The sequence below is a fragment of the Lepus europaeus genome, chromosome 22 (assembly GCF_033115175.1).
Source record: "Lepus europaeus isolate LE1 chromosome 22, mLepTim1.pri, whole genome shotgun sequence".
Classification (NCBI taxonomy): Eukaryota; Metazoa; Chordata; class Mammalia; order Lagomorpha; family Leporidae; genus Lepus; species Lepus europaeus.
In genome coordinates this window covers 40,509,351-40,536,417 of record NC_084848.1, presented here as the reverse complement: position 1 = coordinate 40,536,417, position 27,067 = coordinate 40,509,351, and the positions used below count along the sequence as shown (strand labels likewise).

The 27,067-nt window shown below is 47.5% G+C and overlaps 1 protein-coding gene across 1 annotated transcript in view; it reads left to right on the top strand.

The window, feature by feature from the left end:
* The first annotated feature begins 20,785 nt into the window (after window positions 1–20,785).
* WDR89 (WD repeat domain 89) overlaps window positions 20,786–27,067 on the top strand; it is a 56,154-nt gene continuing 49,872 nt past the window's right edge. Inside the window, exon 1 of the mRNA XM_062181600.1 lies at window positions 20,786–20,865. The gene's annotated coding sequence lies outside the window, so the exon portion shown is untranslated. The remainder of the gene's footprint in view (window positions 20,866–27,067) is intronic.

The following is a 27,067-nucleotide window of genomic DNA, read 5'->3' as shown; positions in this document are numbered from 1 at the left end:
CTCTCTACTTCTGTCCCGCTGCCTGCCGATGTGCCTGGAAAGGCAGCAGATTGTGTTTGGAGTACTCGAGTTCCTGCCACCAGTGCGGGAGACTGGCTGGGCTCCTGGCTTCTGGCTTCACCCTGGCCCAGCCTTGGCTGTTTCAGCCATCTGGGGACTGAATCAATGGATGGAAGATCCCTCCTTGTCTTTCACACTCTCTCTGTCGCTCTGCCTTTCAAATAAATCAAATATTTTTTTTAAAGTGCAGCTGCATTCTTCTTAAATCCGAATCAGTTTATGTAATGAGAAATCACGTAATGCTAATGTTCATTAATTAGCATAGCACATTTCAAATAACCTTCTAAATATTACTTAGCATTTACACTGTTGGGGCAGTGCTGTGGCCTAGTAGGTAAAGCTGCCACCTGCAATGCTGGCATCCCGTAAGCCATGCTAATGACCTGGGAAAAGCAACAGAAGATGGCCTAAGTATTTGGGCCCCTGCCACCCACGTGGGAGACCTGGATGGAGTTCCAGGCTTCCTGTTGGCAGCCATCTGGAGAGTGAACCAATGGATAGAAGAGCTCTCTTTCTGTATCTCCCTCTCTCAAACTCTGCCTTCAAATAAATAAACCTTTTTTTTTTTTTAAGATTTATTTTATTTATTTGAAAGGCAGAGTTAGAGAGAGAAAGAGAGATCTTCCATCAGCTAGTTGACTCCCCAGGTGGCCGGGATGGCCAGAGCTAAGCTGATCTGAAGCCAGGAGCCAGGAGCTTCTTCTGGGTTTCCCATGCAGGTGCAGGGGCCCAAGGACTTGGGCCATCTTCTACTGCTTCTGCAGGCCATAACAGAGAGCTAGATTGGAAGAGGAGCAGCCAGGACTAGAACTGGTGCCCATATGAGATGCCAGCACTGTAAGCCAAGGCTTTAGCCTGCTGTGCCACAGTGCTGGCCCCCAAATAAATAAATCTTTTTTTTTTTTTATTTTTTAAAACTTTTATTTAATATAAATTTTGAAAGTACAACTTTTGGATTATAGCGGCTTTTCCCCCCATAACCTCCCTCCCACCTGCAACCATCCCATCTCCTACTCCCTCTTCCATCTCATTCTTCATCAAGACTCATTTTCAATTATCTTAGTATATACTAAGTAGATCTTCTATATATAAAGTAAAGATTAACAGTTTGCACCCACACAGATACACAAAATGTAATGTTCTGTTTGAGTAGTAGTTTTACTGTTAATTCACATAGTACAACACATTAAAGGCAGATCCTACATGGGGAGTAGGTGCACAGTGACTCCCATTGTTGATTTAAGAGTTGACACTATTTATGATGTCAGTAACCATCTGAGGCTCTTGTCATGAGCTGCCAAGGCTATGGAAGCCTCTTAAGTTCACAAACTCTAACCTTATTTAGACAAGGCCATAATCAAAGTGAAAGTTCTCTCCTCCCTTCAGTGAAGGGTATCTCCTTCTTTGATGGCCCATTCTTTCCGCTGGGTTCTCAGATTTTATTTGACAGGTAGTGTTATAGACAGTGAGAGACAGAGACAAAGGTCTTCCTTCCATTGGTTCACTGCACAAAATGGCCGCAACGGTCAGTGCTGCATTGATCTGAAGCCAGGAGCCAGGTGCTTCCTCCTGGTCTCCCATGCGGGTGCAGAAGCCTAAACACTTGGGCCATCCTCCACTATCCTCCTGGGCCACGGCAGAGAGCTGGACTGGAATAGGAACAACCGGGACTAGAACCGGGTACCCATATGGATGCTGGTGCCACAAGCAGAGGATTCACCAAGTGAGCCACGGCGCTGGCCCCAGAGAGATCTTTCATTCAGGTTTTTTTTTTTTTTTTTTTTTTTTTTTTTTGCCACAGTTTATTGGTTTCCATGCCTGAGAAAGTCATGGGCTTTTTAGCCAGATCTGAATGCCTTGAAGGTTGATTGAGGCCACAGTGCTATTTAGGGCATCTGCCATTCTATGGGTCGGCTGGTCTGCTGTGTATCCTGCTTCCCATGTTGGAACATTCTCTACTTTTTAATTCTATCAGTTATTATTAGCAGACACTAGTCTTGTTTATATGATCCCTTTGACACTTAATCCTATCTTTATGATCAATTATGAACTGAAACTTACCACTTTGAGTAGCATGATGGCATTGGTACATGCCACCTTGATGGGATTGAATTGGAATCTCCTGGCACATTTCTAGCTCTACCCTTAGTGGTAAGTCCCAGTGAGCATGTGCCGAAGTGTACCTCTCCTCCCTCTTATTCCCACTCTTAACAGGGATCCCCCAAATAACTAAATCTTAAAAAAAATAGTAATCCTTAAAAATTATTTGGTCTGAAAGGAGAGCAGCAGAATATTTACAAAAGCTGATGTAAAACCACATCTAGTGTACTCACTATTGTGTATTTAATCTAATGAATTTCTTCTAAAGTAAACTGGAAATGATGTGACAAAAGCCAAACATGGACTTAAAAAAAATAAGTTGACCCGGCTGAAGTTCCTGACTTCCCTCTGCATTTGCCCAGATTTCCAAGCTGGCATTTTCGTTTCTGCTGTTCAAGCTCTCAAAAGTTCTGAACTGGCATCATTTGACTGTAAAGACATTTGTATTGTAGAATAAAAGCCCAGGGGCCAGCGCTGCGGTACAGCAAGTAAAGCTGCCACCTGCAGCGCCAGCATCCCTTATGGGCGCCAGTTCTAGTCCTGGCTGCTCCTCTTCTGATCCAGCTCTCTTCCATGGCCTGGGGAAGCAGTAAAAGATGGGCCCCTGCACCTGCAAGAGAGACCTGGAAGAAGCTCTCCGGGCTTCAGGCTTTGTATTGGCACAGCTCGAGCCGTCACAGCTATTTGGGGAGTGAACCAGTGGATGGAAGACTTTCTCTGCCTCTGCCTGTAACTCTGCCTTTCAAATAAATGAATAAATCTTTAAAAGCAAGACAAAACAAAACAAACAAAAAAAAATCCCAGTTATCAGTGTCCTAACAACTGAAAAAGTGAAACAGCCTGAAAGAAATGCACAATTCTCTTACGCTGTCCCTTGCGCTCAAGACTCCCAGAGAGGAATTTTATCTGCTCTAGGAGCTAGCAGAGGTGAGGGGGTGTTTGTCCACTTCTAAAATGAGTAACAAGAGGATGAAGACTTTCCAATAGTTAATTGCTAACTACCAGTTCAAACTGTAACAGTTTAAAATGTGCTATTACCAGCTTGGAAATTAACCTCTGCTGCCAGGCGTCCTGCGGGAAAGGGAGCAGGATCAATCCTTGGAAGGTGATTTCCAAAGGAACGTACCTCCTCCTGAGTCATGAGGAATACAAATGGCGCCTTAATCTACATAGTCTGCCCTTTGCAAAGCTCTCAACATATAAATGTTTCACCAACAAAAGTGTAGTTCAAATTCTAGGGACAGAGGTTGACACCCCTCCCAAAGATTCCGTTCTTAGCCGGCGCTGCGGCTCACTAGGCTAATCCTCCTCCTTGCGGCGCCGGCACACCGGGTTCTAGTCCCAGTCGGGGCACCGATCCTGTCCCGGTTGCCCCTCTTCCAGGCCAGCTCTCTGCTGTGGCCAGGGAGTGCAGTGGAGGATGGCCCAAGTGTTTGGGCTCTGCACCCCATGGGAGACCAGGAGAAGCACCTGGCTCCTGCCATCGGAACAGCGCGGTGCACCGGCCGCAGCGCGCTACCGCGGTGGCCATTGGAGGGTGAACCAACGGCAAAAGGAAGACCTTTCTCTCTGTCTCTCTCTCTCTCACTGTCCACTCTGCCTTCAAAAAAAAAAAAAAAAAAAAAAAGATTCTGTTCTTATATGACATTTCTAGAAGAACAGTCTCGATATTTTTATCTTATGCAGTAAGTGTTCTCAGTACAATAAAACTCAACGTTGATATTTTGAAAAATTAGGAATCCGTGTCAATCACAGAAGAGAGGAACAGGAGCTGGTTCAGAGAACCACTTGTCGATTTCTTTACACTTCTCTGTTTCTTTGCAGTTATTCAAAACACTGGGTTGGACTTCTGCAGAATTAGGAAGTAACATTAACAGCTCACTTGGCGCTGTTCCTGATGGAGAAGTCCTAAATTAACCAGCACTTAGTTGCACACTTTACTGTGGTCTGCATATTAAGTCATATTGATTTCTAGTTAAATATCAGGCAAAATTAGCCAGAATGCTTTGAGATGGAGCATTTGATTAAGTTACTTTTAATTAGTTGCGTATTAAAGAGAAAGCCCTTTTTGATGAAAATCTTTTCACATTTACACATAAATGCTAAGCAACTTTGTAATTAAGCTTTAATCTCCCTTCCACAATGGAGATTCCAATCTCCCTTTCCATGTTCTCAGAGCTGGGAGGCTCCTTTCCCCCAGTGGCGATGCTGGCAGGACACTTTCCTGTGGCTGTTTAATGTACAGTAAAAGAAGATTTTGATGTACTGATATTTTAAAAAAATAAAACTTTACCATCAGTTAAAATTTACTCATGGTTAAATAAAAAATTTAAACCAGTGCGACGTAAAAAGGAAAAACAGCCCCCCACCCCAACACACAAATCATCTCACTTCTTAGAGGTAACTGCAGCTAAGCTCTGCTGGGGCCTTTTATAAAAAGGCGCACACTAGCATGTATATCTTTGGGGACAGGTGTTGTGGCATAGCGGGCTGAGATGCTGCTCGGGACTTTGACGTCCTGTATCGGAGCGCCGGTTTGAAAGCCAGAACCTCTGGTTCTGATTCAGCTTCCAGCTGATGCACCCAGGGAGCCAGTGCATGGTGGCTCGGGTGTTCGGGTCTCTGCCACCCAGGTCGGGGAGATGGAGATGGAGCTCTGGGCTCCCGGACTTAGCCTGGCCCAGCCTTGGCTACTGGGGACATTTGGGGAGTGAATCACCAGATGGAAGATCACTCTCTCTTTTTCTCTCTGTTGCTGTGCCTTTCAAGTAGATGAAAAAAATCCACATTTGTATGTAATATTATGTAAAAATATTATTCCAGGGGCTGGTACTGAGGCACAGCAAGTTAAGCTACCACCTGTGACACCAGCATCCTATATGGGTACTGATTGAGTACCGGCTGCTCCACTTCTTTTTTTTTTGACAGGCAGAGTGGACAGTGAGAGAGAGAGAGAGACAGAGAGAAAGGTCTTCCTTTGCCGTTGGTTCACCCTCCAATGGCTGCCGCGGCTGGCGCATCTCGCTGATCCGAAGGCAGGAGCCAGGTGCTTCTCCTGGTCTCCCATGGGGTGCAGGGCCCAAGTACTTGGGCCAGCCTCCACTGCACTCCCTGGCCGCAGCAGAGAGCTGGCCTGGAAGAGGAGCAACTGGCACAGAATCTGGTGCCCCGACCGGGACTAGAACCCGGTGTGCCAGTGCCGCAGGTGGAGGATTAGCCTATTGAGCTCTGGTGCCGGCCTTAGGCTGCTCCACTTCTAACCCAGCTCCCTGCTACTGTACCTGGGAAGCAGCAAAAGATGGTCCAAGTGCTTGGGCCCCTGCCACTCACATGGGACACCTGGATGGAGCTCCAGGCTCCTGGCTTCATTTGGCCCAGCAAAAGCCATTGTGGCCATTTGGGGAGTGAACCAGCTGATGAAAGATTTCTCTCCCTTTGTCTCTCCCTCTCTCTATGTAACTCTGTCTTTGAAATAAACAAGTAAATCTTTAAATAATATTATTCCAAAAGACTCTTTTATGTAGACAACTACAACAAGAAGGAGCAACTCTAAATGTACTAACATGCAATTAACTTGAAAATATTTATAATAAAAAGGGGAGGGGAGAAAAGTATGTTCTCATTCAGGTATTCAAAGCAAATGTATGAGTACAAGGATGGTTCAAACACTGGCGTTTAGCCTAGTGGTCAGGATGCCCCCACCTCTACCAGAGTACCTGTGTGTAAGTCCCAGCTCCAGCGGCTACTCCTGCTGCCTGCCAGTGCAGGCCGTGGGGGACAGCAGTGAGTAACTGGGTTCGTGCTATCAAGGGATAGGCTGTGTTGCCAGCTCCCACCTTTGCCTGTGGCTGCAGCCACAACCCAGGCCGAAGTGGGCATTTGGGGAGTGAACCAATGGATGAGAGCTCTCATCTCTTTCTCCCTGGGACTCTCAAGTCTATAAATAAAATCATAAAAGTTTTCAGAAAGTTGAATAAAAGCTATGTTTATTCTGGCACCAACAATGTCAATATCCATGAGTGCTTTCATAGTTATCCCTTTCCACGAACTTTCTGAAAAGTCTTCGTTTATAGATAGATGTTTTAGATATCTATGCAGAGACTTGTACACACAGATTACACAAGGACGCCTCAGAAAGTTCACATAAAATAAAAACAAAAAGATAATGTGCGTTTTCCACGAACTTTTCGAAGTACCCTCACATACCCTCCTGTGAGGCAGCTGCCATGACTGAAGACTAACTTGCCCACAGCGGGGCACAGGTGCAGGACAGCAACAGCCAAGAGTCACACCTGTTGGGTGTGGGGACGACAGGAAGCGGGACATCGGCCGGGCACCACACTCCTTTGTGGTGTTGGTTTAGCTCCGGCCAGGTATTCCAGCAGGTCAAACTTTTACTTGGCCAGTGTACAACGTGTCCTAACATGCTGAAAACGAACAAACAAGGGAGGGTGATACGGAATTCCTGCTTTTGTCCCTGGATAAACCCTACCCTCCATGTGACCGAACATCTGACTTTCAGACTGGTAAAGACTCAAGTGTTGATCCAGAAGCTAAAATTTAGCAAAAATTAACTTCTTTTTTTTTTTAAATTTATTTATTTATTTTTTGCACAGGCAGAGTGGACAGTGAGAGAGAGACAGAGAGAAAGGTCTTCCTTTGCCGTTGGTTCACCCTCCAATGGCCGCCGCGGTAGCGCGCTGCGGCCGGCGCACCGCGCTGATCTGATGGCAGGAGCCAGGTGCTTATCCTGGTCTCCCATGGGGTGCAGGGCCCAAGTACTTGGGCCATCCTCCACTGCACTCCCGGGCCACAGCAGAGAGCTGGCCTGGAAGAGGGGCAACCGGGACAGGATCGGTGCCCCGACCGGGACTAGAACCCGATGTGCCGGCGCCGCAAGGCGGAGGATTAGCCTAGTGAGCCGTGGCGCCGGCCTTCTTTTTTTTTTTTTTTTTTAATGTTCATTTATTTTTCATGTGCTTGAAGGGCAGAGCAAGAGAGAGAGAGAGAGAGAGAGAGATCTTCTGTTTGTTCTCCAAATGACCACAACAGCGGAAGCCAGGAGCCAGGAACCCCATCTGGGCCTCCCATGTCAGTAGCAGGGGCCCAAGCACTTTCCCAGGCACATAAGCAGGGAGCTGCAGGGGAAGCCGAGTAGCTTGGATTCAAACCAGGACTCCAATATATTGGCATGATGGTGTTCTAAGAGTTAGCTTAACCCACTGTGCCACAGTGCCTTCCCCCAACATATTGTTTTTAGAATAGGAAAATAAATTGAAGCAGAAGCTCCAATATTTTCTTCCTGAATCTCAGAGTCACTTTACAAACTTGAGACCATTTTGGAGATACTTGTCCCGGTCATTGCTGCTCAGGAAATGCAGGCCTAAAAAACATGTGGGCACCCTTTCCCTTTTTTTTTTTTTTTTTTTTTTTGATTATTTATTTATTTAAAAGGCGAGTTACAGAGAGGCAGAGGCAGAGAGAGAGAAAAGCCTTCCATCTGCTGGTTCACTCCCTAAATGGCCGCAGTGGCTGCAGCTGGGCAGATCCAAATCCAGGAGCAGAAGCTTCTTCTAGACCTCCCACATGGGTGCAAGGGGTCCAAGGACTTGGGCCATCTTCTGTCTTCCCAGGCCATAGCAGAGAGCTGGATTGGAGTGGAGCAGCTGGGACTTGAACTGGCGCCCATATGGGATGCTGGCCCTGCAGGCATCAGCTTTACATGCTATGCCACAGCGCAGGCCCCTCCCATATTTTTTTAAATAGAATAAAAAGATTTAAATAGGGTAAAAGGTAAAATGACAGAAAAGGAAAGACAGAAATACAGAGAGAGATCATTCATTCTTTGGTTTACTCAAATGGATATCCCTTTGCCCTGGTAATGCTGTTTCTAATCATTTATGAAGTGATATACTTGCATTATGCATGGCAGGCATGCATAATAATGCATGAATGAGGGTATTTATGTAGCTGTGTTTGTAATACAGAATATTAAAAATTATGCTATAGGGGCTGCCATTGTGGTGCAGCAGGTTAATGCTCCAGCCTGCAGTGCCAGCATCCCATATGATCACTGGTTCGAGTCCCAGTTGCTTCACTTCAGATCCAGCTCCCTACCTCTGAGAAAGCAGTGGAGGATGGTTCAAGTGCTTGAGCCTCTGCACCCATATGTGAGACCTGGAAGAAGCTCCTGGCTCCTGGCTTCGGATCTGCCCAGCTCCAGCCATTGTGGCCATCTGGGGAGTGAACCAGCAGATGGAAGACCTCTCCCTCTACATCTCTGCCTCTTCTCTCTCTGTGTAACTTATTTCAAATAAATAAATAAATCTTTTTTTAAAAAAAATTATTTGAGCAGCAGAATGACAGAGAGAGAGAGTGTGTGTGTGAGAGAGAGACAGAAAGACAGGTCTTCCATCAACTGGTTCATTCCCCAAATGGCCACAACAACCAGAGCTGGGCTGATCTGAAGCCTCTGGGTTTCCCACGTGGGAGCAGGGGCCCAAGCACTTGGGCCATCCTCCACTGCTTTCCCAGGCACACTAGCAGGGAGCTGGATTGGAAGTGGAGCAGCTGGGACTGGAATCGATGCCCATATGCGATGTTGGCCCTACAGGTAGTGGCTTTGCCTGCTACGCCACAGCGCCAGCCCTAACTCTGCTGCTCGTAACAGGTAGCCACTGTCTCATCTTTCTACAGCTTCTCCGATGCCTGTGGTTCACCTGACTCTGCACCAAGCATGGTGACTAATCCAACGTGGAAAGTTTGAGAAGAACACAGACCAGCCTCCTGCTAACTACAGACTAACCTTCCTCAAGTATTGGCCTGGTCTTGTTACTCTTGCTCAAGAGCGTACAGAGTCTTTGTTTCCTGCCTCAGGCATAAACACCTCTGCCTGTGCTCCTGCTCACTACTTTATCTACCTGCAGATCTTCCAGGAAGCCAGCTGCCTGCCTGCCTGGCTGCCTGGCTGCCCTGTGCTCTTGCCCAATGATACACTTTGCACTGGCTGCTCCCACCATAGGGCTAGATGTTATCCATCCACCCCAGGGTAGGGCCCACCCACCTCCCTGAGTTCTTCCTGAGTTAGTTTTTCTTTCTCCAGGTGTCATCATAGCAAGTATGTCCGTGGAGGCGTGAGTCTCTGAGCTAGGGATTAGTGATAAAGATTTGCATCAAACACAGTCCTTGTCCCTTTCAAGACTATCCAGCGCGGAGACAGACGTGCCCATAATTAATACTATGTTCCAAGCATTAGTTTAATCAATTTATTTGAAAGGCAGAGAGTGATGTGTGTGTTGGGGGTGGGGGATAGTTGTAGAATTTTCCATCCACTGATTCACTCCCCAAAAGGCTGCAATACCCAGGGCTGGGTCAGGCCAAAGCCAGGAGCCAGTGACTCCATCTTGGTCTCCCACGTAGATGGCAGGGATGCAAGTATTTGGGCCATCTTCTGCTGCCTTCCCAGGGACATTATAGGACGTTTAATCAGAAATGGAGCTGCCGGGATGTGAATTGGCACTCCAATATAGGTTTCAGGCATTGCAGGCAGCTTAACCTGTTGCACCACAATGCTGGCACCAATTGGTGACCTTTGATAGATTTTCTTAGAAATCTGGTGACTAGATCTATAAGCGAGCAGATCCAAGAATGAAAGGGAGATGATGAAATAGAGAGATTTCAGGGACCCACGCTGTGGCGCAACAGGTTAATGCCCTGGCCTGAAGCGCCGGCATCCCATATGGGTACCGGTTCAAGTCCCGGCTGCTCCACTTCCCATCCAGCTCTCTGCTATGGCCTGAGATAGCAGAAGATGGCCTTGGGCCCCTGCACCTGCGTGGGAGACCTGGAAGAAGCTCCTGGCTCTTGGCTTCAGATGGGCACAGCTCTGGCCATTGTGGCCAACTGGGGAGTGAACCACCGGATGGAAGATCTCTCTCTCTCTCTCTCTGCCTTTCCTTCTCTCTGTGTAACTCTGACTTTCAAATAAATAAATATTTTTTTAAAAAAGAAATAGAGAGGTTTCATAAAAGTGGAATTAATAAAGTAAGGAGTAGGCTGGCGCCGTGGCTCAACAGGCTAATCCTCTGCCGAGCGGCACCAGCACACCAGGTTCTAGTCCCGGTCGGGGTGCCGGATTCTGTCCCGGTTGCCCCTCTTCCAGGCCAGCTCTCTGCTGTGGCCCGGGAGTGCAGTGGAGGATGGCCCAAGTGCTTGGGCCCTGCACTCCATGGGAGACCAGGAGAAGCGCCTGGCTCCTGGCTTCAGATCAGCGCGGTGCGCCGGCCATGGTGGCCATTGAAGGGTGAACCAATGGCAAAGGAAGACCTTTCTCTCTGTCTCTCTCACTGTTCACTCTGCCTGTCAAAAAAAAAATTAAAAAATAAAAATAAAAAAAAAAAGTAAGGAGTAGTTGCACTGACAGGAAAGGGTTTATAGAATGGAAGTGCGTTGCAGATCTGTAGATAAAAGAGAAGGCTGTATTTGAGGAGTGGGTTGAAAATAAAGTGAGGGGATGCGCATTTGGTGCAGTGGTTGAGACCCTGCCTGGAATTCCTGCATCCCTTGTCGGTTTGAGTCTGGGCTCCTGCACTTCCAGTCCAGCTTCCTGCTAATTCGCACCCTGGGAGGTAGTAGAGGACCCCTGCCATCCACGTGGGAGAGCAGGGTGGAGTTCTTGGTTCCTGGCTTTGAACTGGCTCAGCCCTGATTGTTGTAGGCATTAGGGGGAGAGAATCAATGACCAAAAAAAAAAAAAACCAGAAAAAAAAAAAAAACAAAAAAACCTCTTTATGTTTCTCTGGCCTTTGAAATAAAATGAGAGTTAAATACATTATATATATATTTGTGTTATATATATATTTGTGTGTTTGTGTGTATTTATTTAATGAGAACCCAGTTGGTGGCTCAAGGCCTTGGAAGTCAGGCTCCAGCGAAGAGATCAAGCACAAAAAGATGAGCACTCCTGAGGCTCCTCTCCTCTCTTTCTGGTCCTCTCAGCTCTCTTGGAATACGCCTATCCACGGGCATCCACCTGCAAGGTTTTGGTCTGGCATTAGGGTTTGTGTTTCTCTCTCAAACCCGCTCAGTTTCTAAGAAACAATAACTCATGGGAACATATAGCCAAAAGTATGACTCATTCAGAACAACACGAAGGAAGGTTTCATCAGAAACAGCCAAGGCCAGCTTTGGCACGCCCAGTCCCAGGCACCACTGAAGTCACTGAAGGTGAACAGATGTCTTCTGTGGTCTCTGTTCACCCAACAGCTAACAAATCAGATATCCACAACCTCCCGGGAACTCTAGTTCTTAGAAAAGCTGGTCACTCCATCACTCTCCAGCCTCTTAGCCTGCTTCGTCTCTCCTCCTAGCTTTCGGACTGATTCTCAGCCGATACAACACACTTTAGCGTGGCTCTACCAGTTGCGTTATTATCGAAATGCAATACTTGCGTGGTGGCAGATCAACAGCTGCTGCCCTAGATCTTCGGAGCATCCCTGCTCTCGCTGTCTCAGCATCTCCCAGACCTTCCCATGAGCCAGGTACTGAAGGCATGGCTCCATTCACAAGACGGTTAAGGCTGCCTTATTCTGATGGGGTGTAGGTTGTGGGTAAGGGGGGAACTAGCTGAGAACATAATGACAAGCCAGTTTATACAGTGGTACCCCCTTATCCATGGGGGATATATCCCAAGACCCCCGTGGGTGCCTGAAACTGCAGACAGTACCAAATTCTATATGTACTATGATTTTTTTTTCTATAAACACACACACACACACACACCTATGAGAACAGATTAGTTTATTAATTAAGTATGGTAACAGCTTAGCAACAGTTACTGTTAGTAACACAGAACAATTGTAATGTGCTATAATAAAACTGGAGCATCCCTACTCTTGTGCTCTGAGGCCATTATTAAGCAAAAGAAGGGTTACTTGAAAAGCAGCACTGCAATCCCACAACAGTGCATCTGGTAACTGGGAAGGTTACTGAGTGACTCATGGGCAGGTGCTGTATGCAGCATGGAAATGTTAAAAAAGAGATGCAGCTGTCGCTGGGGGACACAACAGGACAGGCTCAGATTTCATCTCCAGACTGTGGTACCGCAGGTTAATCTGCCTGCAGCGCCGGCATCCCATGTGAGTGCCGGTTCAAGTCCCAGCTGCTGCACTTCTGATCCAGCTCTCTGCTGTGGCCTGGGAAAGCAGTGGAGGATGGCCCAAGTCCTTGGGCCCTTATACCCACATGGGAGACCTGGAAGAAGCTCCTGGTTCCTTGTCTAGCCCTGGACACTGTGCCCATTTGGGAAGTAAACCAGCGGATGGAAAATCTCTCTCTCTCTCTCTCTCTCTGACTCTTTCAAACAAATACAAAATAAATTTTTTTAAAAAGATTTTATTTATTTGAAAGACAGTTAAGAGAAAGTTAGAGCCACAGAGAGGTCTTCCATCTACTGGTTCACTCCCCAGTTGGCTGCAACGGCTGGAGCTTCGCCGATCCGGAAGCCAGAAGCCAGGAGCTTCTTCTGGGTATCCCACATGGGTGCAGGGGCCCAAGGACTTGGGCCATCTTCTACTGCTTCCCCAGGCCACAACAGAGAGCTGGATTGGAAGTGGAGCAGCCAGGACCCGAACTGTAGCCCATATGGAATGCTGGCACTGCAGGCCAAGGCTTTAACCTGCTGTACCACAGTTCCAGCCCCTAACTCTTTTTTTTTTTTAAAGGGTATGTTGGAGCTGGTCCTGTGGCATAGTGGATAAAGCCGCTGCCTGCAGTGCAGGCATCCCATATGGGCACTGGTTTGGGTCCCAGCTGCTCTACTTCTGATTCAGCTCTCTGCTATGGCCTTGGGAGAGCAGTGGAGGGTGGCCCCAGGTGCTTGGGCCACTGCACCTGCATGGAGGACCTGGAGGAAACTCCGGCTCCTGGCTTTGGATCAGCTCAGCTCTGGCTGTTGTGGCCATCTGGGAGTTTGAACCAGCAGATAGAGGACCTCTCTCTCTCTCTCTCTTCTGCCTCTGCCTCTCTTTAATTCTGCCTTTCAAGTAAATAAATAAATCTTTAAAAAAGAAAAGAGGGGGTATGTTTACAAAGAAAATATTGAGAAGGAAAGCATAAATTTACATTGACTGTGCATTGACTATGGATAAGGCTGGTACACAGGGGCTAGGTGGGGAGAGCAGAAACCCTTGGGACAGGAAGGTAGTTTCTAGGGAGAAGTGGTGGGTAGTTCTAATGGCCGCGTGTAACCAGGGTGTAGTGGCCCTGCCGGTCAGCCATGGGGTTCAAGTCAAGGTTTCAGGAAGGAGAAAGAGTCCTTGTTGGTTTTGGCCTCAGTTGTGAACTGATTAACGTCCCTTATCTCTTCCCTCCTCTACCCTTGTAATTAAATTGAGGACATCTCATCATTTTTCTCTTATCGCTGCTCGGAATGGGGCACAATTTAAAACAGGTTTATTTCTGGAATTTTCCATGTGATATTTTTGAATTGCAGTTGAGTGCGGGTGACTGTAGGTCTGGAAAGTGAAACCAGAGATAAGGGAGGACGGCTGTACCCTGGGAGGGGAAACTCAGGGTCAAGGAAAAGGAAGTGAAGCAAGGAAGGAAGACAGCAAGTACAAGAGGATGTGATCCCACGCTGGACAAACCCATGATAAATACTGTGGACACACACCACCCTGCATATCATTAGCTGAACTTACATTACTTTTTAATATAAAATATATAGTTGCCCACTAGAAAATAAGCTGCATGAGGGCAGGGATTTTGTTTTGTTTTCAGATTTATCAACTTGAAAGAATGAGAGAGAGAGAGAAAAACAGAGAGAGAGAGAGAGAGAGAGAGAGAGAGAGAGAATCTTCCATCTGCTGGTTCACTCCTCAGATGATTGCAATGGCCAGGGGCTGGACCAGGCCAAAGCCAGGAGCCAGGACCTTCATACGGGTCTCCCACATGGATGCAGGAACCCAAGCAACTGAGCCATATTTCACTGCTTTTCCCAGGCCAATATCAGGGAGCTGGGTTGGAAGTGGAGCAGCTGGGGCTCAAACCAGTGCCTATATGGGATGGTGGAGTTGTAGGCAGCGATTTACCTGCTATGCTACAACATCAGCCCTCAAATGTGTTTCTGAAACATTTTTTTTAACGTGTAAGATGATTCATGGGAAAAAAGGATGAAATACATAGCTATGGTGTAGCGGGTAAAGCCACCACCTGCAGTGCTGGTATCCCATATGGGCATTGGTTCCAGTCCCGGCTGCTCCACTTCCAATCCAGCTCCTTGCCAGTGTGCCCTGGGAAAGCAGTGGAAGATGGCCCAAGTCCTTGGGCCCCTGCACCCATGTGGGAGACCTGGAAGAGGTTCCTGGCCCCTGTTCCGGCCATTGCGGCCATCTGGGGAGTGAACCAGCGGATGGAAGACCTCTCTCTCTCTTTCTCTCTCTCTCTCTCTCTGTAACTCTGACTTTCAAATAAATAAATAAATCTTTTTTTTAAAAAGGAGAAATATTTATGGTAGCATTCGTTTCAACTTTTTTATATGACAGAACTTTTTCATACCAAAAAGCTTGGAAAAGTAAGCAACCTAGAAAACAGAATTAGGACAAAATGTGTACAAGAAGAGAAGAAGGAAAAGACAGAAAGCATAAATGCACAGTTTCATTCAGCTAAGCAGTTTAGTAATTCAGCTCTTCATTTATGTTATTTATTTATTTATTGGATTTATTTATTTATTTGTAAGGCAGAGTTGCATAGAGAAAGGAAGAGACAAAGAGGTCTTCCATCCATTCTTTCACTTCCCAAATGGCCGCAATGGCCAGGAAGGAGTCAGGAGCCAGGAGCTTCTTCCAGGTCTCCCACGTGGCTGCAGGGGCACTGCTTTCCCCGGCACATCACCAGGGAGCTGGATCGGAATCGTCTGAATAATTAGAAGTGGATTGGATAGTCCAAGGCCCTTCATTTAGGTAACGTAGAGGCAGTTCTGTAGTACATATCCTGAATCAACTTCAGGTGCACAAATAGATGCTTTCACATTTTATTTCAGAAAGAAAGAAATCGCTTTTCATAGAATTATGAGGCTCTCAAGCTGTTCCTTTTGGCCCTAACCACACTTCTGTTTAAGACAAGAGGGGCTTCTGGAATTTCCTGGAAAATGGTATGAAAAGATACATTTGTTTTTGCCAAAAAGTTTGAAATTCACACATATTTTCAAAACCTGCACTTCCTGCAATTTTTAAAAGATTTATTTGAAAGTTGGAGTTACAGAGAGAGAGAAAGAGAGAGAGATCTTCCATCTGCTAGTTCACTCCCCAGATGGCCACAAAAGCCAGGCCAAAGCCAAGACCCAGGAGCTGGGAGCTTCATCTGGGTCTCCCATGTGGGTCGCAGGGGTCCTAACACTTGGGCCATCTCCATTGCTTTTCCTGGGCCATTAGCAGGGAGCTGGGTGGGGAGTGGAGCAGCAGAGACAGGAGCTGGTGGCCATGTGGGAAGCCAGCGCTGCAGGTGGTGGCTTTACTCACAGAGCAGCCCCAGCCCCAGCCCCAGCCCCGCTTTCTGTGAATTTTGAAGACCTCCTAGAGCATGGTCCTAATTCTTAACTAAACAGAAGATCCAGACACTGGTTTGTCAAATACTCCAGCCGTTTTCTTTTCTTCCCCTCGTAAGTCAATTCAGTGTAGCTATTCTGCTGTGTGTTCATTCTTTCACATGGTGGGAAGAGAACTTGGAATTAGCCAAGCGACCCGGCACTTGTGGGCAGTTCTGTGACCAGGCTCCCTGGAGGTAGGTGGTAATTCTTCCTTTCTTCCTTCCTTTTTTCCTTCCTTCCTTATATTTATTTATTTATTTGAAAGTCAGAGTTACGCAGAGAGAGGAGAGGCAGAGAGAGAGAGAGAGGTCTTCCATCCAATGGTTCACTCCCCAATTAGCCACAACGGACAGAGCTGCACCGATCCAAAGCCAGGAGCCAGGAGCTTCCTCTGGGTCTTCCCACGTGGGTGCAGAGGCCCAAGCACTTGGGCCATCTTCTACTGCTTTCCCAGACCATAGCAGAGATCTGGATCCGAAGTGGAGCAGCCGGGACTCGAACTGGCGCCCATATGGGATGCCGGCACAGCAGGCGGCGGCTTTACCAGCTACGCCCCAGTGCCGGCCCTGGTGGTGCTTCTGATTAACACAATTATCAGCACTAGCCCTGCCTGGTCCCCAACTTTCATCTGCCTCAACTAAAACTCAAGGAGTTAAAATGACACCACCTCTTATCTTGAAAAGAACAGTTGTCATCCCGACTGGTATAAACCGGCTGGCATCTGTTCCAGGTTGTTCTCGCCACCACCCACCTTGTGGTTTAAGGGCAGTCACGCCAGCTTCTTCCAGGAGCCAACGGCTTGCCAGAATGCTTCCTCACTGAGCTGAGAAGGCCTGCATGCCAGGGTCTGGGAAACATCAAGTGGAATCCGGAATTCAAGATTTGAGCAAAAGAATATGTTGTGAAGACCTAGAGCCAGACTTCAAAAGGAGATTAGTAAACAAGGTCTCAAGAAGTAGTTAGTCAAATAAGGCAGAGAGTTAAAGAGTGGGATTGGGCTGCTGCTTTTAGACTAACTTTATCAGAGAGAGTAACCTGGGATTGGTTTGTAGATGCCGTATGCTTAATCCACTGCCACTCATACCAAACTAAATGTCAACTCTGGTTCCCTGAATGACTTCCAAGCCTCAAACTCCAGTCTTCAGTGAATGATCTGAAGTTTGTGTGTGAGTGTGTGTGTGAGTGTGTGTGTGTGTGTGTGGCTGGGACCACATCCTGCAGGTGTGAGTACCCTTCATAACAGTAAACTTCGAGCAAAGCTGATGATCCTGCTAAGCTGGGCGGGCCTCAGTCAACCAGCTAAATGACCTTAAGAGTCAAACATGTTTCTCTTGAAATTCTGCCTTGTGGGGTGAAGCGGGTAAAGCCTCCACCTGCAATGCCAGCATCTCATATGGGTGCCGGTTCCAGGCCACTTCCTGGCTGTTCCACTTCCCATCCAGCTCCCTGCTAGGGAAAGCAATGGAACACGGCCCAAGTGCTTGGGCCCGTGCCACTCAGGTGGGAAACCTGGATGAAGCTCCTGGTTTTGGACTGGCGCAGTGCTGGTCATCGTGGTCATCTAGGGAGTGACTCAGCAGCTGGAAGATCTCACTCTCTCTCTCTGTAACTCTGACTTGCAAATAAAACAAACTAATAAATAAGCCACAGATTCTGCCTTGGACTGTAGTGCCAGATCATGTCGGACAATTCGAGCAGACGGCTTGATCGCCAGTGTTCAGACTTTCTAGTAAGTGCTCACAATTATAAAAAGTAAATTTCTTTAAAAAAAATCACTAAAAAATCCTTAATATAAAATGGGTCTTTAAAAAGTTCATTAAAAATGTGTATCATAAGGGACAGATGTTTGGCCTAGCAGTTAAGATACCTGTGTTCTTGAGGCTGGTGCTGTGGCATAGCTGGTAAAGCCACTGCCTGCAGTGCCGGCATCCCATATGGATGCCGGTTCGAGCCCTGGCTCCTCCATTTCCAATCCAGCTCTCTGCTATGGCCTGGGAAAGCAGTGGAAAACAGCCCAAGTCCTTGGGCTCCTGCACCCATGTGGGAGACCTGGAAGAAGCTCCTGGCTCCTGGCTTCAGATCGGCCCAGCTCTGGCCATTGTAACCATCTGGGGAGTGAACCAGTGGATGGAAGACCTCTCTCTCTGTCTCTCTCTGAGTCTGCCTCTCTGTAACTGTGCCTTTCAAATTTGAAAACAAAAACAAAAACAAAAAACAACCTATATTCCATATCAAAGTGGCCAGGTTTAATACCTAGCTGGGCTCCTGATTCCACACCCTACTAGCACTGGTCCTGGGAGACAGCAGTGATGGCTCCCATGATTGGGCATTCACGTTGGAGACCGGGCTGAGTTCCTGGAGCCTACTTTGGCCTGGCTCACCCCTGGCTGATGTGGACATGCGGGGAGTAAAACAGCAGGTGGAGGATTTCTGTCTCTGTCTTTCTGCCTTTCAAATAAAATGAAGCTAAATAAATAAAAAATAAAAAAATATTATTTAAAAAATTTTTTTGAAGATTTATTTGAAGTAGCGGCAGAGAGAGAGGTGGTGGTGGGAAAGAGAGAGAGATGGATCTTCCATCCACTGATTCACATGACCTCAATGATTGGGGCTGCTCCAGGACCAAGCCAGGAGCCCAGTGCTTCCCCCAAGATCTCCCACATGGGTGGCAGGGACCCAAGCACTTGGGCCATCCTCCACTGCTTTCCCAGGTGAATGAGCAGGAGCTGGGTCAGAAGTGGAGCAGCCAGGACTTGAACCTGTGCTCTAACATGGAATTGTAGGTTGCAGCTTAGCTCATTGCACCACAATGCTGTTTTTTTAATTTTAAAAATTTTATTTATTCAAAAAAATGTATTTATTTGGAAGTCACACACACAGACACACATACACACACATAGAGGGAGACACACAGAGAGATTTTTCCATCTGCTACTTCATTCCCTAAATGGCCTTAAACAACACAACTAGGTCTGGACCAGGCCAAAGCCATGAGCCAGGAATGTCATCCTGATTTCCTACTTGGGTGGTAGGGGCCCAGGAATGTGGGGGCCATTTTCCTCTGCCTTCCTGAGTGCATGAGCAGGAAGCTGGATCAGAAGTGGGGCAGCTGGGACTTGAACCGGCACTCTAATATGGGATGCCAGCATTGCAAGAAGCAGCTTAACTTGCTGTGTCATGACACTGGCCCCCAAAATCCAGATTATTAAAACCATGCAAGAATTTAAATTCTTTAGAACCAAAATAAGCTTATCTTTTTTTTTTACTTTTTAAAGATTTCTTTCTTTGGCCGGCGCTGTGGCTCAACAGGCTAATCCTCCACCTTGCGGCGCCAGCACACCGGGTTCTAGTCCCGGTTGGGATGCCGGATTCTATCCCGGTTGCCCCTCTTCCAGGCCAGCTCTCTGCTGTGGCCAGGGAGTGCAGTGGAGGATGGCCCAAGTGCTTGGACCCTGCACCCCATGGGAGACCAGGAGAAGCACCTGGCTCCTGGCTTCGGATCAGCGCAGCGCGCCAGCTGCAGCAGCCATTTGGGGGGTGAACCAACAGCAAAAAGGAAGACCTTTCTATCTCTCTCTCTCACTATCCACTCTGCCTGTCAAAAAAAAAATTTCTTTCTTTCTTTGAAAGGCACAGTTACAGAGAGAGAGAGAAATCTTCCATCTGCTGGTTTGCTCTTCAAATGGCTGCTATGGCTGTGGCTGGGCCAGGCTGAAGCCAGGAGCTTCATCTGTCTCCAACATGGGTGACAGGGCCTCAAGCATTTGGGACATCTTCCACTGCCTTCCCCGGGCACACTGGCAGGGAGCTGGATTGGAAGTGGAGCAGCTAGGACTTGAACCGATGCCCATATGGGATGCTGGCAGTGTAGATGGTGACTTAACCCACTTGCCCCAATACACTTATCTTTTAGCTCCATTTGTTCCCACATTATCTGAAGTACCCTTGTATATCTCCTCCAGGTTCTGTGTCTCCAGTTGAGCCCTGATATGGTGATTGAGCATGAGAACTTGGGGTGGTTCTCATGTGTAATTTGGATAGGATTTTAATAGCAGTGAAGATAAATATTTGAGACACTTTTACGAGTGGGGGTATAGATAATTTTAAATGATAGGTTCCTAAATGAAAACTTGAACTTTTCATATTGCAACTTAACTATTTCCTAAAACTATCTTTATGATAAGCTCTTTGTGATAAGTTAAATTTGACTCTCTTTCCTAATTTTTGACTTAAGACGTCATTTCATTTAGTTTCCTGTTAGATGCATATAAAAACATGTTTTTTTCCTTTTACTTCTCTCCCCAAGATTTTTATTCGATTTTATGAAGTTTTAAAATGCGTTTGAAAGGCAGAGATTCCCACTGGCTGGTTCACTTTACAGTTGCGACAGCCACGGTTGAGGCAGGTGGAAGCCAGAAGCCAAGAACTGAATTCAGGTCTCCCAGGTGGGGTTCAGCTTAGAACTTAACACCGAGAGACATCCCTGCTGCCTCCCTGGGTGTGATCTGCAGGAAGCCGTGATGAGGAGTTAGAGCTGGCACCTGGACCACGCACTATGATACAGGATGGAGGCATCCCAAGCGGGTTTTCATCACAAGGCCAAATGCTCCTGCCTGCAAGATTTTTATTCTAAACTGCAGTTGTCATGTTCTAAACCATTGCCCTCCAGATTTCTTTGTTTTCTGATCACATAGTTCTCAATGAAAAAAAAAATTTATGTGCACAGAAAAAGATACAATCAATGGGGCGTAGAGACAACTTTTACAATGGGAGAAAATATTTGCAAATTATCCGCCTGACAAGGGCTTAGTATCCAGAGTACATGAAGAATCCGAACAATAGCAAAAAAAATTGGATTTAAAAATAGGCAATAGACAAACAGATTTCTTGAAAGATGACTATAAGTGGCCAACAGGTCTATGCAAAAATGCTGAATGTCACTGTTCATCAGAGAAATGCAAATCAAAACCATAAGGAGGTTGCCGGTGTTGGGGCACAGCAGGTTAAGTGACAAGCAATGTTTTTATCCCTTTTCAGGGTGCCCGTGTGAATTCCAGCTGCTCTGTTTGCCATCCAGTTTCCTGCTAATTCACCTGGGAAGGCAGTGGAAGCTGACCCAGGTACTTGGACCCCTGCCACCCATGTGGGAGAGTAGGTTGGAGCTCCTGGCTAATGGCTTTGGCCTGGCCCAGACCTGGCTGTTGTGGCCATTTTGGGAGTAAGCCCATGGATAGTGGATGAAGATCCTATCTCCAGGTAATCTTTAAAAAACAAAACAAAAAAGAATAAAAAACACCCAAGGGCCGGCATTGTGGCATAGTGGGTAAAACTGCCACCTGCAGTGCCGGCATCTCATATGGACACCGGTTCGGGTCCTGGCTGCTCCACTTCTGATCTGGCTCTCTGCTATGGCCCAGGCAAGCAGTAGAAGATGGCCCAAGCCTTTGGGCCCCTGCACTCCGTGTACTTCTGACTTTCAAATAAAATTAATAAATCTTTAAAAATAAAACACTCAACAATGAGATAGCATCTTACTCCAGGTAAGTGGCTATTACCAAAAAGACAAAAGATAAGAAGTACTGGTCAGGATATGGACAAAAAGGAACACATACACAGTCTGTGGGAATGTAAACAGCACAGCCACAACGGAGAGTAGGGAGGTATCTCAAAAAATTAAAAATAGAACTACCGTAAGAACCAGAAATCCTACCATTGGGTATAAATATATCCAAAGGAACTGAAAGCAGTTTGTCAAGGAGAGACCTGCACTCCCGTGTGCTGTGGCACTGTTCAGAAGAGCCAAGAACTGGAGGCAACCTAAGCATTCCGGAACTGATGCACGCGCAATGTGGGATACACACACCACGGAATACACGCAGTCGTAAACAGGATGAAGTTCTGTCATTTGCCACAGCCTGGATGAAACCGGAAGTCACTGTGCCAAGTGAAATAGGCCAGGCACAGAAAGAGAAATATTAGAGGATCTCCTTCATCTGAGCAATCTAACAGCTTTTGTTTCAACAGCAATCAAGATTTATTACTGATGATTCAAGAGAGGGGGGGAATGGCCGGCGCCGTGGCTTAACAGGCTAATCCTCCACCTGCGGCGCTGACACACCGGGTTCTAGTCCTGGTTGGGGTGCCAAATTCTGTCCTGGTCGCTCCTTCCAGTCCAGCTCTCTGCTGTGGCCCGGGAAGGCAGTGGAGGATGGCCCAAGTCCTTGGGCCCTGCACCCGCATTGGAGACCAGGAGAAGCACCTGGCTCCTGGCTTCGGATCAGCGAGATACACCGGCCGCAGCGGCCATTGGAGGGTGAACCAACGGCAAAAAGGAAAAAGGAAGACCTTTCTCTCTGTCTCTCTTTCTCACCATCCACTCTGTTAAAAAAAAAAAAAAAAAGAGAGAGAGAGAGAGAGAGAGAGGGGGGAATAGTGGAAGCCCTCAGGAGTGAAGGGCTTGCCACTTGTCTACAGGATCGCCACTGGGGATGATTCAATCCCGCCGTTTTCAGGCCCGAGCTGCTTCTCAGCCACCTGTCTTGAAATTCACCTGCATTCTACTTGGTAAAGCCCCACTCCTTTGAGATGTGGAACTGAGGGCGTGGCCAGAACTGGTGGAGTCGGGATGCCTGGGACAGGAACAGTGGAACCAAGAGGCTGCAGCACTGCTAACCTTCAGGCGTAGGGCCTCAACCCACGTTGCTTGTTCTGCAGCTTGGTGCCGATGGACATGATGGCTTGGCCAATGTGAACTGTGGCCACTGCATCTTGGGGCTTTTCAAAAGCAGCCCATGCACCTGTCTGCGGCCTAGATTAGGAACATCATGAGGTCAAAGGCATGAATGCTATGGTCAAGTGGGAGAAATATGTTCCAGTGTTCTAAGGCAGAGTAGGGCGACTATACAAAATATACTTATGTTTGTGTGTGTGTATATGTGTGTGCTTGTGTGTTTTAAAGAATTATTTATTTTGAAGGTCAGAGTTACAGAAAGAGAGGAAGAGAGAGAGGGAGAGGGAGAGAGAGGTGAAGAGGGAGGGAGGGAGGGAGGGAGGGAGAGAGAGAGAGAGAGAGAGAGAGAGAATCTTCCATCCACTGTTTATTCTTCAGATGGCTGCAATAGCCGGGGCTAGGCCGGACTGAAGCCAGGAGCCAGGATTTGAGTGGCAGGGGCCCAAACACTTGGGCTATCTTTGGCTGCTTTTCCCAGGTCCTTAGCAGGGAGCTGGACAGGAAGTGGAGTAGCTGGGATGTGAACAGGTGCCCATATGGGATGCTGGCATCACGGGCAGCACCTTTCTTTGCTGTGCCATAACGCTGGCCCCTGTACTGCGTGCTTTTAGAAGTGAGAAGGATTTTGAGTGTCTTTACCACAAAGAAACACATTTGAGTAGAAATATTTACTCTGATTTTAACATTACACACTGTATACATGTATTGAAATATCACATGGTAGCCTAAAATATTTGCAATTTTATTATGTCACTTTTTATTTATTTATATATTACCTTTAAAGATTTATTGATTTTAAAGCCAGAGTTACAGAAACAGAGAGGGAAAGAGAGAGACAGAGAGAATTTTCTAACTAGTGGTTTATTCCCTAGCTGACTACAATGGCCAGGGCCAGGAGCTTCATCCAAGTCTCCCATGTGGGTAGCAGCGTCCCACGTACTTGGGCCATCTTCCGCTGCTTTTCCCAGGCCATTAGCAGGGACATGGATCAAAAGTGGAGCAGCTGGGACTCGAACCGGCACCCATACAGCATGCTAGTGTCACAGGTGGCTGCTTGACCCACTATGCCACAACACCAGCCCTTATGTCACTTTTTAAAAAGACTAAGGCAAGGCACAGTAAACCATTCAAGGCATTTAGCAAAGAATTATTTAAGAATTGGAATATTCAAATTTTGCATTTTAAAAATTAAGGCTATCATTTTTAAATTTTTAGGGCAGACATGTAACTGTTATATCTCCTGAAATATAGAGTCTTCCACTGAGAACCAATTTACCTATTATAAAAAAATTACTGGGGGCCAGCACCGTGGCTCAACAGGCTAATCCTCTGCCTTGTGGCGCTAGCACACCGGGTTCTAGTCCCGGTTGGGGCTCCGGATTCTGTCCTGGTTGCCCCTCTTCCAGGCCAGCTCTCTGCTATGGCCCAGGAAGGCAGTGGAGGATGGCCCAAGTGCTTGGGCCCTGCACCCGCATGGGAGACCAGGAGAAGCACCTGGCTCCTGGCTTCGGATCAGTGAGATGCGCCGGCCGCAGCGGCCATTGGAGGGTGAACCAACGGCAAAAAGTAAGACCTTTCTCTCTCTCTCTCACTGTTCACTCTGCCTGTCAAAAAAAAAAAAAAAATTACTGGGGCCGGCACCGTGGCGCAGTAGGTTAATCCACCGCCTGTGGCGCCGGCATCCCATATGGGTGCCGGTTCTAGTCCCGGCTGTCCCTCTTTCAATCCAGCTCTCTGCTGTGGCCTGGGGAAGCAGTAGAAAATGGCCCAAGTCCTTGGGCCCCTACACCCACGTGGGAGACCCAGAAGAAGTGCCTGGCTCCTGGCTTAGGCCTGCCCAGCTCTGGACATTGCAGCCATCTGGGGAGTGAACCAGTGGACAGAAGACATTTCTCTCTGTCTCTTACTCTCATTGTCTGTAACTACCTCTCAAATAAATAAATAAAATATTTTAAAAATTACCTTTACATTTATATAAAAAATTTATAGTTGCATATGCTTTTTTTTTTTTTTTTAATTTAAAAATCATAATGCAATTCAAAGTGGTTTCTTGGGTCCACTTCAGCTCCTTCACTGCCAGGCCTGGGGGATGGGACTGCTTCAGCTCCTCTGCCTTCTCCATTTTCACTCATGATGACCAGTGCGGAAAGATACCTGCCGGGGCAGGCGATGTGCTGTAGCGGGTAAAGCCACGGCCTATAGTGCCAGCATCCCATATGGGCGCCGGTTTGAGTCCCGGCTGCTCCACTTCCCATCCAGCTCTCTGCTGTGGCCTGGGAAAGCAGTGGAAGATGGCCCAAGTGCTTGGGCTCCTGTACCCATGTAGGAGACCTGGAAGAAGCGCCTGGCTCCTGGCTTCGGATTGGCTCAGCTCTGGCTCAAGGACTAGGGCCATCTTCCTCTGCTGCTTTCCCAGGCACATACGCAGGGAGCTGGATCAGAAGTGGAGCAGCCAGGGCTTGAACTGGAGCCCATTTGGGATGATGGTATTGCAGCTCCAAGTAGATATGTTTTCTCCAAAATTTTGTTTTCTTTTTTCTCTTTTTTTTCAGAGAAAGAGAGACAGAGAGAAATACCTTCCAGGGGAAGAGACAGAGAGATCTGTTTCATCACTGGTTCAGTTCCCGAAGGGCCACAACAGAAAGGTCGGGGTCAAAGAAAGCCAGAAGCCAGGGACCACGCCATGGTCTCTTACATGGGTGTCAGGCGACCAAGTACCTGGCCCAATTCCTGCTGCCTTCCTAGGCACAGGAGCAGGGAGCTCGCTCAGCACCGGAGCAGCCGCCGCCCTGCAGGGGAGGGGGGCCTGCTGCACCACCACACCGGTCCCCAGTAGGGATCCTGATACACTGCATCTCAGGGGTCCCCCTCAGCCGCTGCCCAACCATGGGGACAAAGTGATTCAAGGGCTCACACTGTCAAAGGCAGCGACAGTGCCTGTTTCAATTCCTGTTTTTAAATTTTCACTAACAAAATATTTTTAAAATAGGACGCTTTGGGGGACTTTTCAGTCTGCTGAGCGAGCACTTGAAATAGAGCCAGACGTGCCCACGGTTCCGTCACTCAGCTCATTTACCACTCAGCTGAACGTGGTAATCGTTACCGGAGAAATTGCAGGGTTCTTGTCTTCGCACAAGAAAGAATTCAGGCATGAGAGAGAGTAGTGGGAGGTAAAACAGCAAGGTTTATTAGGGAAGGGACGTATGTAAGGACGGATGGGCACCTCTCCTGACAGAGCCTGAGAGACTGGGGAGGAGGAAGGAGTGGAGGTGAGAGATTACACCTGACCAGGCCAGGCGGGTGGCTCAGCAGAGAGGCAGAGGGCTGAGCGTGCAGTTCAGTTGAGGCTGGGGGTTTTTAAGGAGATGGGTCTTGCTTCCCCACCTCTGCTCCTCTTGGAACAAAGGGCTTTTTGGATGTAAATAGAAAAACTTCTCTTGAAGGTCTGAAACAAAGGACTTTAGGGATGCAAATGTTATCAGTCTGGAGGAAGGGAGCAGGGTGTTTGAGATGCAGATACTGGGCTGCCCCTGGGAGATTGTGGAAGATTGTCAGGCAGAAGGGGCGGGGACCCCCACCTGGCAGGTTATCAGGTAGAAGGGGGCAGGGCAGGATGCGAGGGCCAGGCTGCCCCTGAAACATTATGGGGATGACTTTGAGATGCAGATGCATATGCTGGACATAGATGTCTTCTTAGGCCTGTTACACACACATAAGCTCATAACTGACTTCCTACCTAACAGTAATCACCGCAGGAGTTCTCAATGGCTTTTACTCTTAGCCATATGACATCTGCAGGCCAGATGGGCTCCCGAATTGCAACAGGAGGGGAAAACATGGTGGCAAGAGGAAAATATTAAAATACTAACAAGGGGCTGGCACTGTGGCATAGCGGGTAAAGCCGCCGCCTGCAGTGCCGACATCTCATATGGGCGTGGGTTGGAGTCCCAGCTGCTCCATTTTCAATCCAGCTCTCTGCTATGGCTTGGGAAAGCAGTAGCAGATGGCCCAAGTGCTTGGGCCCCTGAACCCACATGGGAGACCCTGAAGAAGCTCCTGGCTCCTGGCTTTGGATGGGCGCAGCTCCTGCCGTTGCAGCCAACTGGGAAGTGAACCAGCAGATGGAAGATATCTCTCTCTCTGTCTGCCACTCCTCTCTCTGTGTAACTCTGACTTCCCAATAAATAAATAAATTAAAAAAAAAAAGCTACCTAACAAAGCATTGAAACCTGCATCTTTGGCTCAGGGTGGTCTTTGCCATATCCACTCCTTTCACTTAGTACAAGATACGTAATATTAAAAGTCGAAATACAGTGGTGAGTACAGCTAATTGCAGTTTTCATTTACTGGAAACAAATCCACCACGTTCCACTCACAAACAACAAGAAGCCTTTCATCACCGAGAAACAAGACACTCGAATCACTGAAAAAAATGAATTTTTAAAACAAAAATGCAAACATCAGTCACAAAAGCAGTTTTTGCTTAGCTTCAATCCTCAAGGTGTAGTTTTCGGTCTGGAAATGTAGAACTATTCTATACCCCAAGTCAGGCTTTTCCTACACTTTGAACTACCTGTTGAGCAGGAAAATAA